This window comes from Azolla caroliniana, unplaced genomic scaffold (genome assembly GCF_043228905.1).
Source record: "Azolla caroliniana isolate FFs.n. ecotype wild unplaced genomic scaffold, voAzoCaro1.0.p SCAF_3, whole genome shotgun sequence".
In the NCBI taxonomy this organism is placed as follows: Eukaryota; Viridiplantae; Streptophyta; class Polypodiopsida; order Salviniales; family Salviniaceae; genus Azolla; species Azolla caroliniana.
The window spans coordinates 3,607,392-3,620,982 of NW_028230438.1; the positions used below are offsets into that span (position 1 = coordinate 3,607,392).

The 13,591-nt window shown below is 42.2% G+C and overlaps 2 protein-coding genes and 1 non-coding gene across 4 annotated transcripts in view; 2 read left to right on the forward strand and 1 right to left on the reverse strand.

The window, feature by feature from the left end:
• The window catches only part of UBP25 (ubiquitin-specific protease 25), a 47,238-nt gene extending 39,213 nt beyond the window's left edge, over positions 1–8,025 (forward strand). The window contains exons 10-11 of one of the 2 annotated variants that reach the window (XM_087316244.1): positions 7,168–7,781; positions 7,883–8,025. The gene's annotated coding sequence lies outside the window, so the exon portion shown is untranslated. Of the gene's footprint in view, positions 1–7,167 lie in introns of both variants that reach the window. The other variant, XM_087316242.1, reaches the window with a different exon arrangement.
• LOC147865910 (protein TORNADO 1-like) overlaps positions 1–13,591 on the forward strand; it is a 44,803-nt gene that overhangs the window by 26,338 nt on the left and 4,874 nt on the right. The gene's annotated exons all lie outside the window — the stretch shown is intronic.
• On the reverse strand, positions 5,306–5,387 carry LOC147865911 (small nucleolar RNA SNORD36). Its single transcript, XR_015529583.1, has one exon. It is a non-coding gene; the product is annotated as a small nucleolar RNA SNORD36 (small nucleolar RNA).

Consider the following 13,591-nt stretch of genomic DNA (forward strand, 5'->3'; position numbering starts at 1 on the left):
GGCTTCCACGAAGCCCGTCTTTTCCTCGACCGGGTCGCTCCACCCGGTCATCTCCCGTACCCGTCTCTCCGCACGGTCCGATTCCTCCCTTTTAAGCCCTGCACCGGCAAGGCCTTCCAGCATCGTTGGCCAGAATCCGGCTTTGCTTTCCTTTCGGGCCTCGCCGCCCCCGACTCGAATACCGGCCGACGCCGAGTAGTGGACGGTTTCCGCGTGTCGGGCCGCCGCCTCTTCCATCAACCTCTTCATTCCGCCTCGCCCGTCGTTTCGGCTTAGGGCCCTTCTCGTGTCGTTGGCGTGAACCCGGCCTTCCCATAGGTACACCACCCGGTTCCTCAGCGCCTCTGCGAAATCGCCGCAGTCTTTTCGGATGTGGCCGACCCCGTCGCACCACATGCACCTGTTCCCTGCCGCCGGCCGTCGGTCACGAGCAGGACCTCCGCCTTCTCTGCGGGCTTGTGCGATTTGGAGGTCTTTTATCGCCCTCGTCAGTTCCTCCAACGCAGCCCCTCCAGTCGAGCCTCTGATCACGCCGGTCGGAGCTGAACCGGATTCCAGCCACTCCCGAGTCTCTTCCCTTCGCACCGGCTGCGCCGGCTCGAGTTTCCTCGCCGCGACTGAGCCCGACCCGGTTGCTCTGTCATCCTCCCATTCTCGCCGTTTGTCGAAACGGCCGCAGGCTCTCTTGACCGCCGTCCAGTCGGCTGTCAGCCCGTCTTCGGTTTCTAGCAGGGCGCCCACGTGACTCCGATCCCTCTCGTCAACCGATTTGATGAACAGCAGGACCCGGCTTGTATCCAGGACCATCCTGTCAAGCGCCGGAAGGCGCGCGAAGTTCTCCTCGAACTCCCGGAGGAGTGCCGACGCATTCCTTCCTTTCCCGGGAGACTCCACCCACTCCATGAAGCTTCGCTTCGAAAGCCGGAGCGCGTCGTCCAGTCCGTATTTCTCCAGGAGCCGACCTTCGAACTCCTCCCAGGTACGGCTCTCCGCCCGCACCTCGAGCACCTCCGCGTGGATGCTCGGCATCGCCACTCGGGGAAAACCGGCAAGACGCCTGTCTTCCGGAATGTCCCGCATTAACATTTCCGCACCGTAGGACGCCAGGTACTTCGTGGCATCCTTTCCGGTGAATCGACCGATCGTTCCGACGACCGCCTCAATAGCTCTATCGAGGGCGCCGGTGCCCTCGCGCGCGCTTACTATCCGATCCACGGCCGAAGCCATGGCCTCTGCAAGATCCGCCCCCTTCATATCCTACTCTTCTGCCGCCTCTTTCACGTCGGGTTCACCAAGATGTCGGGTTGCTACGCCCTTGCGTGTAGAAAGGAGGAGGGACCACGGGGGTCTTGAACCGAAGAGCAAGAGAGAGAGAGGTAAGAGAGAGAGACCCCGATTACACAGAACCGAAGATCCGATTGCGCAGAACCGACGATTGCACAGGGACACGGCCCAACAACAGAGATCACAAATAGACGCCGACGCAGATGGACGCAACAACGAAAGATATGTACTTACGAATGCAAGAAAGTAACAGACTAAAGTATTACAACCCACAGTGGGGCACGAAATAGATACTAACGAAAACGAACAGGGCGGCGAACAGATGCCGACCCCCTGTATGTCTTGACGCACAGAAAGGGAAACAGGCCGGAGGTGCTGCAGGACGCACTCGGGGCGTTCCACGGAACAGCGCAAGCCTCCTCGAAACCCGCACAGGTACGCGATGGAGCAGAAGACAGAGAAAGCAGGAGTGAGAGAGAAGCTCCGAAATCGGTTCGACAGCACTTCGTCCTCTCCGCGCGAGATCCCTGCAACAGCTCTTCCCTGCTCCTTATATAGGCCGTCATGTCAGCTTTATTCCCTGTCCCTTTTGGACAGGGATCCGCTCCGTTCTTCACGCACCCGCGCAGTTACGCCGCCGATTCGTACAGTTCGCGCGCGTGACCGAAAAGACTGTTCGCGCGGTCTTTGTCTTTACTCGTGTTAGGGCCCGTTCCCGCCGATTATCCTCCTAATTCGATTCTATGTGCAACTTGGAGCGTGCGCGTGTGAAGAACCGGTTCCCACGCCTTGGTGCGCCGATTCCGCTTATGGACGGTTTTCTTCACGACAACGTATCACGTGAAATGTAATATTTTTGGTCTCATAGGTCATATTTGATCTCCGAAGATGATAATATAATCTATCTATCTATCTATCTATCTCTCATACACACACACTCACAACACATATCTCTAGCCTATTTCGTTGCACAAGAATCACCATCGATTCTTTTCATGTATCCACATTCATTGTCTCCCCTTGTTCTTGAAAAATTACACTAGTTACATGTTGATGAGTAGTAAAAGGGTTATGGTTAACACTTTGTAATTTATTCTCCCTTTGTTGTTTTAGCTCTAAGATATACCTACCGAGTCTCTTTACATCTAGGGTATCTAGCCTATTTCGTTGCACAAGAATCACCATCGATTCTTTTCATGTATCCACATTCATTGTCTCCCCTTGTTCTTGAAAAATTACACTAGTTACATGTTGATGAGTAGTAAAAGGGTTATGGTTAACACTTTGTAATTTATTCTCCCTTTGTTGTTTTAGCTCTAAGATATACCTACCTAGTCTCTTTACATCTAGGGTATCTAATAGTTTGGAGAGGGTGGGGTAGGGTCCTAATATATCTTGGTATTCTGCCCGTACTCAGCATAAGTTGGACACTTGAATGTGAAGTGATACTCATCCTCTACCTCTATGTGGCACAACCTAGATAGCCTTTCCTCTCTAAGGACTCTATTAGCCTAACCATTCTCAATCTCAAGTTGGTGAGATGATATCCTAAGTTGTCCAATGGCCACCCTTAGTGCATTTGATAAGAATGTATCTAGATATCTTGGTCGTGTAATAAAACCTAACTTAAAGAAGTGCAAGAAGTGTCTTATAGTACAACATTTTAGATGGGAGTGGCTCTCGTGGGGTGATCCATTTATGTCGAGTGTAAATTTGCTATATTTCTTGGCGTATCACTTTATTGCGATCTTCATGAGAGATTAGACTTTGATCAGTCCCATGGTTGTACTTAAGGGGAGGTAGGTTATTAATGTCTATTCCGTTCACAAATAACCAACTCACCACAATGCTATACCAAGAACTAGTGTCTCTAGACGCATATAGGGATCAAGATGCCTCAAAGGCTCGACGGGATATCCTACCTTGTGGTTGGCTATGTATTCGATGAATAAAAACTACCACTTCGAAAAGTGCTTCTACTAACATCGGGGGCAGACTGAACTTTGCTCTAATAATTTCATGTGGTACTGTCGATTTGCTTCGGAGTTGACGTGATAACATCATCACCAAAGGTCTCTCTATTTGCGTGCACATGAAAGATGGTAGACCTGGAGCCCATTCTACTGATGCATACATGAGGGAAGGGGTCACTAATGAGTCGAAGAGCCATCCCTTAGTCCGTGGCTCTTGAAAGTATGATTGGAGAGTGAGAGGGATGCATACCCTCTCGTTAGCCTATCTTTGGTTGCTTGGGTCATCGAGAATTTACCTGAACGAGCACTAAAACATATGATCCAACTACCTCAACTGGTTTATCAGAGAGGATTAGGTGACATTTACTCCTAACTCGGGATGATGTGTGAAAGATAAGAACTTTGGTTTTCGCTAGATTCACTACCAGTCCTCGTTGTGTACAAAAGTCATCTAGGGCATTAAGATGTTTTTGTAGGTCGTGTTTGGACTCCGAGAGCAAGACAATGTCGTCTGCATAGAGTAAGATACTCACTTGCCTATCCCCGATAGCTACTCCCTTACAAGCAATAAAATCAATGATCTCATCAATGTAGATCCCAAAAAGAGTCGGTGATAGGGGGCAACCTTGTTTTACACCAATGGTGCTAGTGAAACAATTGGATAGGCCACCTGAGCATCTTACACACCCAAAGACTTGCTCATATAGAGCATAAATGGCCGAGATCATGTCATTTGGTATCTCCAAGCTTTTAAGTCTATCAAACAACCTCTCCCTAGGAACTGTGTCAAAGGCTTTGCAGAAGTCCACAAAGCAACAATATAGTTTCTTCTTACGAGCCTTCGTCTGATCAATTAAGCATTTAAGTGTAAAGATATGGTCAATAGTGGAGAAGGCTCGTCTCAAGCCAGCCTGCTCATGTGCTCGAAGACTTAATGTTTCCATATAATCGCTGAGCTCCGCTTTCTGACTGCACCATATAGTTTAGCGAGCGTATGACCTATCATAATGGTGCTATATGTTTGGGTCCCCTCCTTTATGTATAGGGGCCACTGTGTTCATGGTCCATTGTGGTGGAAAACCCTCGGCGAGGGTGCGGTTGAAGATTAGAGAGAGAGAGAGAGAGAGAGAGAGAGAGAGAGAGAGAGAGAGAGAGACTAAGAAGTGTTGTAACTAAGTGCATTTTATATACAATTAATATAATTGTGTGCTTTTACCAAGAGAGAGAGAGAGAGAGAAAGAGAGAGAGAGAGAATGTGTTTGAGTTTTGTATTGTTTTAATAATTGTTATGTTTGTCGCCAAACTTAATTTGATTGATGATTATGTCAATATAAAGTTTCGCTAAAACAAACATTTTCATTTATTATTTCCATTTATCATTCATAACCTCCTTCACATTCCATTCTTTTCTTTCTTTTTCATTCATTCCCTCCACACATTCATTCCTTCCTTCCTTCCTTTATGGAGAAGCCTCACTAACTCATCATTAAGAAGTGGACATTCAAGGAGTTCAGAGAAGTGGTCGAGAAATCAAGAGCAGCTCTACTCAACCTCTCAACATCATGCAGCTGCTGATTCTTATGATATGCTAATTAAGAAGCTCTTCCTAGTCAATGTTAAGAACCTCTTCCTAGTCCATACCACCCGAAGGCAGAATGGAGATGACAAGAACAATACATTATGTGTCATATGATCCTGATGGAGAACGTTTTGAACGTGGAACTTGGGAATGGGGGAGCAGAAACATAATGTTCGATTTATGAGATGTTGCCTCTGCTACACAACAACAACAACAACAAAAATGGATGGCCATCCTCACTGCTACCACCAATCTCACCGGACGAGGGTATAGTTCCAAAGCAAGTTAATGGTGCCAATTGAAAGAAGATATATTTGTTCTGTGTATGCAAGCGAGAAATGCCCATTGTAACCAATGATACAGATATGAATGTATAAATACATTCACGGAATTCAATTGATCCATTCCAAGGGAATGAACAAGTAAATGTGACAACGCAATCTGAGTGTGAAATACAATAACTACATATTAAGATCAGGGGTAAAGTGCTCAAGTATTTTTTAACTCATCAAAAGGTTATTTCAGGTGAAATATTTTTTTTATACTTCCTCTAGTGAATTTGAAATATATATTTTTTCCAGAATTTATTGAAATCATTTGACGCCAAAATTTAGAAGATCCTTTAAATAGTTGCAAGTATTTGGGGTTTTAATTAGCAAAGAAAATATCTTCCAGGTTTAACACGAGATAATCATGCATTAAAAACATAAAGAAATGAGCCAATCTGAGAGTTTTCTTACCTCTTTTTATGCCTATGCATTCTTCTACTCCTGAGATTACAACAGGACAATTAAGTTTCATCTTTACTCCCTCGACTGCTTTTATGAATCGGAGATTTGTGATCCTTCCATTGTTATGAAAGTTTACCTCCATAATTTGAGGAAAAGAAATCAACCAACTGTATCAGAAGAAATTTTAGGAATTTTTTATGTGGAAAGCGTCTACTTTCCTTCAGGTTTCAACAAAGCTAGGTACCTAATGTGTGTAAGAATCCACCTTCCCTTGATGTTTCTTACCATGTTCAACAACATCAGCATTAGAAGCTCGGGCTACACATACGTGGCAAGGTATCATGTTTCTCCACACTGATCAAGCATCATAAGTAATACAAAGTGAAGTTCCATATACCTAGCTAGGTGCCCATGTTAGGAAAATCAATATTCCTCTGACGTTAGGAATAGCTGCTATAGGCAAAACTCTAAATTCATAGGTAGGTGCCCATATGGAAAATAGGTCACTTCCCTTGTTTTCTTACACTATTTGTACAAGAGTCCTATGGTGTTCTCCCTCATATTTACCAACAATACTAACAGTATGAAAATTTTTGAGCCTAGGCTTTGCATACTACAAGATAAGAACAATTTTCCTCATGTGTCCCTTCAGTATTTGACAATATGCCTAGGTAGGTAGGCAAATCTAAGCCTGTAATATTATCTCCTAATACACAATGTGAGAGTATTAGTGCAAAAAATGCCTATAAGACTTCATGTGTCTGGAGTTCGTGTTCAGCAAAAATACAATTGAATGGTGCTAATGGTTCTTCTTGTAGTGCTGACCAAGGTCAAGGTGTCCACCATGTTAGGTTCAACATTGTGAAGCCTGTACCCAATGGACAGAATTGAAAAGTTGCAAATGAAAGAGCTGACATTTCTTCAACAAGAATGCCATTGGATACTTTTTCAACAAAGAACAAGAAAGCTTGAAGCACATGATACCTGATCATGAGCATCAACAAGGAAATGGTAAGCTTTTGAATGACATTAAAGCAGATGCTGATCAAAGAGCAGAGATGGAGCCAAGAATCGTAGAAACTTTGGCTATTTCACCAACAACCATTGGGACAAAAAGAAAAATAACTAATGAACACTCTGTTAACACTACATGTTGCACTAATGGTCAGTCAGAGCCATGCATTGCAAATACAGCAAATGAACATGCACTTGGTGAACGACTGCCTATGGAAAAATCAAAGCTCCAGGGGCTCAAGTTTGAGGCTTGAATATCAACTATGTTGACTATTGAAATCCTGTGAATGAGATCTAAGCATCTCAAGTATATTATACAGGCTTATATCCGATACAGCGTACAGGGTTTTGTAATATGGTACGTCACTCTTTTCGCCTTATTAAAAAGGCACGTTTAGAGAAAGAGGCCATGCTTGAAGAAACTATGAGCATAATAACAGTCACACTAGAGTTCTGGGTTTTTGGCTTATGCCTAAACTATGAATCAGGTACAGAGCTTTTTGCTGAATTGATTTTTCAAAGTATATATCTTGTATTTCAAATAACCTTAAAAGCATAAATTTCCATTCCTGAATTATTCTGGCAGCGAACCTTACGAATATGAATGGAGTCTCATGGGATAGAAGTAAATGGGGATTCATGCGATTGAGATTGAAACAAAGAGCGTATGCAATATTGCCCAGTTTGGATAATCGTTCACAAGCTCTCTTGGCAAATGTTAGGGGAAATGCTCAGAATTACCAAATCATATGTTCAGGATTAAAATTAATGCCAATGACAGATATCTTTTTATTCTGAGTGGAACTTATGCTCCTTACGATTTCTGTAATTAGAAGCCAGGTTGGGCACATACAATCTGTCCTATACAAAGTTTTCTCGAGAGTTTGTATTTGTTTCAAAGATAGTGATTTTTATGGAGTTTGCCCCCTGGATGATTCATTCTTTGTTTTGTTTTTGGAGTTGTAGGAGGATGAAAGCTGTTGTGGTACTTCGGATGATTATCAGAAACATTTTCAAATTGTGGTGTTCACTCGACTCTGGTGCATTTTAATGGCAACCTGGAGCTGTGACCAGGGTCCTTATTTTCCACAATTCTAACCTAAGCTTTTGCAAAGTCATCGAGGTCTAGACATGGAGAAGGGACAATTTTTTTACCATATAACATAACAAAGGCCGTTTCCTGTCTCTTCAAGTTGCTTTGTATGTTTTATAAATACTGACTTGTAGATGGTGAGTTATTTTACTTGTTATGGGTCCTTGGCTCATTACAGGTATTGCTTATAATGCACATTTTTATTCAGGTGACCATTTCACCCGTCGAGATTGATCATGAGAAGGCTTCAGTAGAGGTAAGCCGATGAGAAGCCTCTCTGCAAAGCCAACATGGCTAGTACAATTTGTTCTACGAGTATGAAGCAATATATTTGAACAACATGTTTCTCTTTCTTGATTTTCACAAACAAATGAATTAACTATCCTACACCAAGTTCTGCTACCAGTAGATATGTAACTCTGTCACAAGATATGGATGTTACCATGGTCCTTGCCTTAAGCTTGATAGATTAAAAGTATGTGTTCAGTGAGCAAGGTATGGTCATCAATTCACTCAATTAGTTTGGCTGCAAATTGAAGATAAATGATTTACTAGCCTAATGCTTCCCTATGCTGGTTAAATATTGCTTGTATTTTGTACTGTATCTGAAGGTGTACTTTTGGTTAGAAATAGGCATCATGGTGAAAAACAGCAAGGAAAACCACAAAATTTCTAGTATTTGTCGCTTTGTTGATGTTTTTGTAAAAGATTTTTATAGTTGCTGTACTGAAATTTTTCATGAACTTGAGAACTTGTTCTAATGTTTTTTTCTCTTTTATTTTCTGTAGATGATATGATTTGTGAATAATACAAATATTTCATAGTCTTGACTAAATGGAGTACATGTATGATTTGTGCTCGTGTTTCATTTTGAGAACCAAATTCATCAGAAAGCTGCATGAACTGCATATAACTTCGAAGTATTAGGGCTCAACAGTTGATTTGTTACTCTTTGAGATCTTATTTGAGTAGTTACTGTTTAATACTTGTTATTAAATTTATGTTTAGGACTAGGAAAAGAGGTTGGCTCTAATGATAGGTGTTCAACATTTTAAATATTGACTTTATTTGAAATTAAAATCTTCGTGAGAGTCGCAATTAAAGTAAACCTTACATTCGCACTAGAGTTCCAGGATAATAAATCTATTTCTTTGAGAAACATTGACATCCTCCAACATAATCGTACCCACGAAGACTTGCCGATCCAAAATCATTGTTCCAATCCCTTGTGGATGTGCTCCACTTTCCCATGCATGTGTGTAACTTTGCAACAACGTTCCCAACTCATGGTACATCCCTTTCACTAGCAACCCTTGTTTCCATTTGTTTCTCTCCCAAGATGTAATCATGCACTTCACCATCTAAGATTTCCTTTTAAAGATTTAGGGTTGAATTCCCTAGTATTGATCGGTATTGTGATTTCGTTATTTGAATTAGGTAATTAGTGCAAAATTGTTTCCTTAATTAAGAATTAGATTAGTTAATAAGGATTTCATCATATTGCAATAGGTGGCTACGAATGATTGTCACCCATTTGCTCCCATGTCATTGACAATGTCATATATATATGTTGGTTAAAATCCCTTGAATGATCTCAATGAGAAAGGAATTGGCAAAGTGGAGTGTTCAATAAATACTTATTAGGAATTCAGATTATATGCATTGTTTCATTACCTTTAAGATATATGATCTTTCCCGATATTCTTTCGTTGCATTTCTTATATGATTGAATCATGATGATCCACTTGTTTCCATAAGGATTTTAACATTTCCTACATCCACACGTAATATCCTCTTCAAAACAATCCCTAGGTGCAATATGGTGTCATATTGCCAATGACACATCATGTGAAACCACATCCATAACAAATGCATTCTCAAACCGCCCGAGAGCCAGTTGCTGCGAACATCTTGCACACATTTCAAGTTCCTCCCACAATAATCACCATGTTTTGGCAGAAAATCTGGAAACAACAATACGCGAGGCGAATTACCACCTTCCAATGGCTATTAATACATAAGTCCCTACCGGTGGGAGCATGGCAACGTGGGAACTTTAGCTCTCCTAATTGTGTAGAGTGCCCACATGCAATAAAATCAATATGACACGCTCTGTGGGACTGCCAAACGTCTCATCGAATATGGCAGGGGGTTGGCCGCTTGTTGTAATTATGCCATGTGCAAGGCTCAATCAAGTGGGGAAATATATGTTGGCTATCATGGCAGACCGCAGTTGGCAGATACAAACATCCGGAGGAGGGGATGACTTCGGTGATAAAAGCACAAGAGGTCTTTTTCTCCTCTAGCGGCAATGTCCACTCCACTCCTCTTAATGACAAATCTCAAGAGGTGTTGGAATTGGTCAGCGCAATAACTGTTTGGATTCTATGGAAACAACGGTGTAGACGAGTCTTCTCCAACCAAATTGCGCATCCAATAAGGTTACTGCAAGAGATATGGAGTGAAATTTTAGCCACTCTAAAGAGCCAATATGATGACCTCCAAGGTGGCTCCGATGGAGTTGAAAGACACGAATAACCTTCATCCAACAATGGTCGTCCTCTCCCTTTCTTGAGTCAGTGGGCATCCACATAAGATGGAACTATCGCGTCCCTACAACGATTTGTACATAATCGTCTCATATATAAAATTTTATAACTAATGGAAGGAGTTTTTTTTGGAAAAAAAAACAAATGCATTCTCCCCTTACACATTCTTTTTATGTTTATGGACCTCTCGTAGTGAAATGCAAATTTTGAACTCAATGTGACTCGTTTGTCAGGGTCTTTTGCAAGGCATTTTGTGATCTTAGACTAGGGAGAGATCAATGGGATTAAGGAAGTGAGGAAGAAAAGAACCTCGGTAATTGTAATCACTTTTAAATATAAAGTAGAAATATGGTTTGGGTTCATTCATGTGTGTGTATCACCAATAGCATCATCATTCTAATATCATTTTTTTGACCCTCTATCTCCATTTATGAATAGAGACCCAACACTTTTCAACACACATGTAACACACTTCACAACAACTGTCTTTGTCACATGTATCGGCTTTCCTTGAAAACTTTGTGTAAACAGTATTCCGTGCTTATCAAAATTTCACAACTAATGCTTCACTGCAAAAAGGAAACATTAGTATAATAAAAAAGTGAACAGTAATAAAAAAAAAGTGAACATCATCAACATTTCTCAATATAACAAGAATTTACTAAATGTTTGTGAGCTATTGATTTAAATTAAGATACCAAGTAAGCTAGATTTGAACTATGATGACTACCCCAAGTTGTCATAGGATATTACCTATGAACTTAATGCTTGCAATAAATAAAACTATTCTTAAAATTCATGAAAAAATGTTGATATAACAGAACATTAAAATCACAAATTTATCATCATTGTCAATTTTATGTTTTGTGCATTCTTTTGAGGGGAGTTGTTTTTTTTTTTTTTTTCCAAAAAACATCTACTTCTATTAGTTAAGAATGTACAAAGGAATCATTTACAACTCATATCTTACAAGACATCTTGCATGTCAAAGGAAAACAATGTGTAGATGAAACAACATAAAAAAACAACTCCAAAACACCACACCATTCTATGTGTATAACATTACTCGAACACATAATCTCCACGTGAGCCTCATACAAAACAGAATTCAGCATAGATGTCCTCCATTCGCTCCTCATGGCATCACCCATCTAGATGTTAGGAACACTTGGAGGGAACAACCACCACGGTGGTTGATAATTCCACTTCACTTTACCATCCATTATCTGCAGCATCGACGAACCGCTCCATTTCCGAAGGAATCAAGCTCTAGCTTCTTCACTCACCTCGCAACGTAGAAATAAGATTAAACCAGATCATCATTAAATTCTCAGCCGGTGGGGTTCGTTTACCTGCGAGGGTCTCCTTGCACCGAGATACCCACACTTGCCAGACCGTAAGGCCGACCACTAATACCCATATGTCCACGTAGCGTTCCTGTAAGAAGAATAAACCTCCTTGCGTTGCTAGTTGCACAGATCCTTGCTTCACCATTAAAGAAGGACTGTTTCCATTCCACCCTTGAAACCACGAGGCCAATTTAGTGGCCAGCCAAGTGATTGCTGCGCTCGATACATGAACCTCAACCCCAAAACGAGCCAAGATTCTTAAGCTCCTTAGCCAGATTTCTTGCGCTCGTGGGCAGCACCACAAACAATGAGCGATGTCCTCCACGCTCACACTACACGCCTTGCAACCACTCATGCCGCCTCTATTCCCAAGCCACTCTCCCGTTGGAACAGCCCGGTGGGTGATTAACCAGAAAAACACTTTGATCCGCTCGGGAAGGGATGAGTTCCATATCTTGCTCATGGTTCTATCCACGAAGACTGAATCGATAGCTGCATGGGTTCACTTGTTGGCACATTTCTCACGATACGAACCTAACTTTCTCCCCAAGCGCGTCGAGTATTCGAAGAAACCTAGTGATTTAGCTTGTTCTCCCTTCCACCTATATTCAGCGGGATCCCATTCTACGCACTAGAGAGGCTTACCTTCAACCACGTACAAGATCCAAGCCTCCTCGACCTCTTCGACTGGTGGATTCACCTTCCATTTCTTTTCGTGTCTTGCCACAATTCTAATAGGGTACCAGCCTGCACTTTCATCTACTAATCCCATCAGGACGGTCTTCCCACTCTTTCCTAGACCCCTGACATTGATAATATTTCCGGTACCATCACATTGTCCAAACCATTCACCCTCTTCCTCATTACCAATAGGAAGCGAGGAGACAACTATATTGACTACGTCAATCATCTTTCTGCCATTTCTGACCTTTCCCATGTCTTCATATAATTGATCACGATTATTGCCGGACAACCGCAACCAATCAGCCACTGAGTGTATCCCTAGACAATGCAATATAGCCCATGGCATGCGCTTGCTTTGTCCAAGCATCATTCCTTCTGGCGATTGCACGGTCTCGTTCCACAATAGGGGTTGGCGCATCCATTCAGCACTAGTACTTGGACGATTCCGACTTAGATGCCCACGAAGCATACTCCACGCCTGCATCACTGACATACAAGTACGATCAGCCAATCGGTTAGATTTCCTCAATTTTAAGTCCATGCGAAAAGGCCACGCTTTGTGTGACTTCCATTGCCCACCCAGTCTTGGACTCCATAGAATGCTCCTATTATGTATCAATGTTTTCCATAACTCATCACCGGGTAGCAAGCTTCTTACCAATATCTTACATAACAATGCCTGACTCTGCAATCCAGGGTCAACCAATCCTAAACCCCCCTTACTCTTGGGAAGAATCAATGTAGACCATGATACTTTGGCTGCTGCATTGTCTTTCCTCATCCCAGCCCAAAGAAATCCCCTAATACACGCTTTAACAGTACGAATAGCTTGCTTGTCAAACATCCACACTGAAACTGCATGCCATAATGTGGACAAAAGCACATGGTTAGCTACTATGATCCTGCCAGCCAATGATAAGTTCATCCCTGACCAGTTGTGAATTTTGTCATAGATTTTGCTTTGAATATGTTGCAGCTGAATTCCCTTGTCGATATCTACCCCAATCCACGTTCCCAGATACCTAGTGGCTTCCCCATTTGCAATCCATTTGAATTCAACATTTGGCTTCCAAACAGGCTCGGGCTCCAAGCTGATCCAAAAACCCTTGGACTTCTTCCAATTAATGGACGCTCCCGATGCCTTGCAAAAGAGCTCAATAGCACTCTGTGCCCTCTCAAGATTCTTTTGAGGGGAGTTGTTATGCTTGGTTGAGTAGTCATATATAGAATTTGTTTGGTAGTTGCCTTGTTACAACTCAAACTTATTGCATTGAAGAAAAATTCAACAAAACACTTTTTTTTGTAGTCCCAATCATGGTATGAACCATACGTACT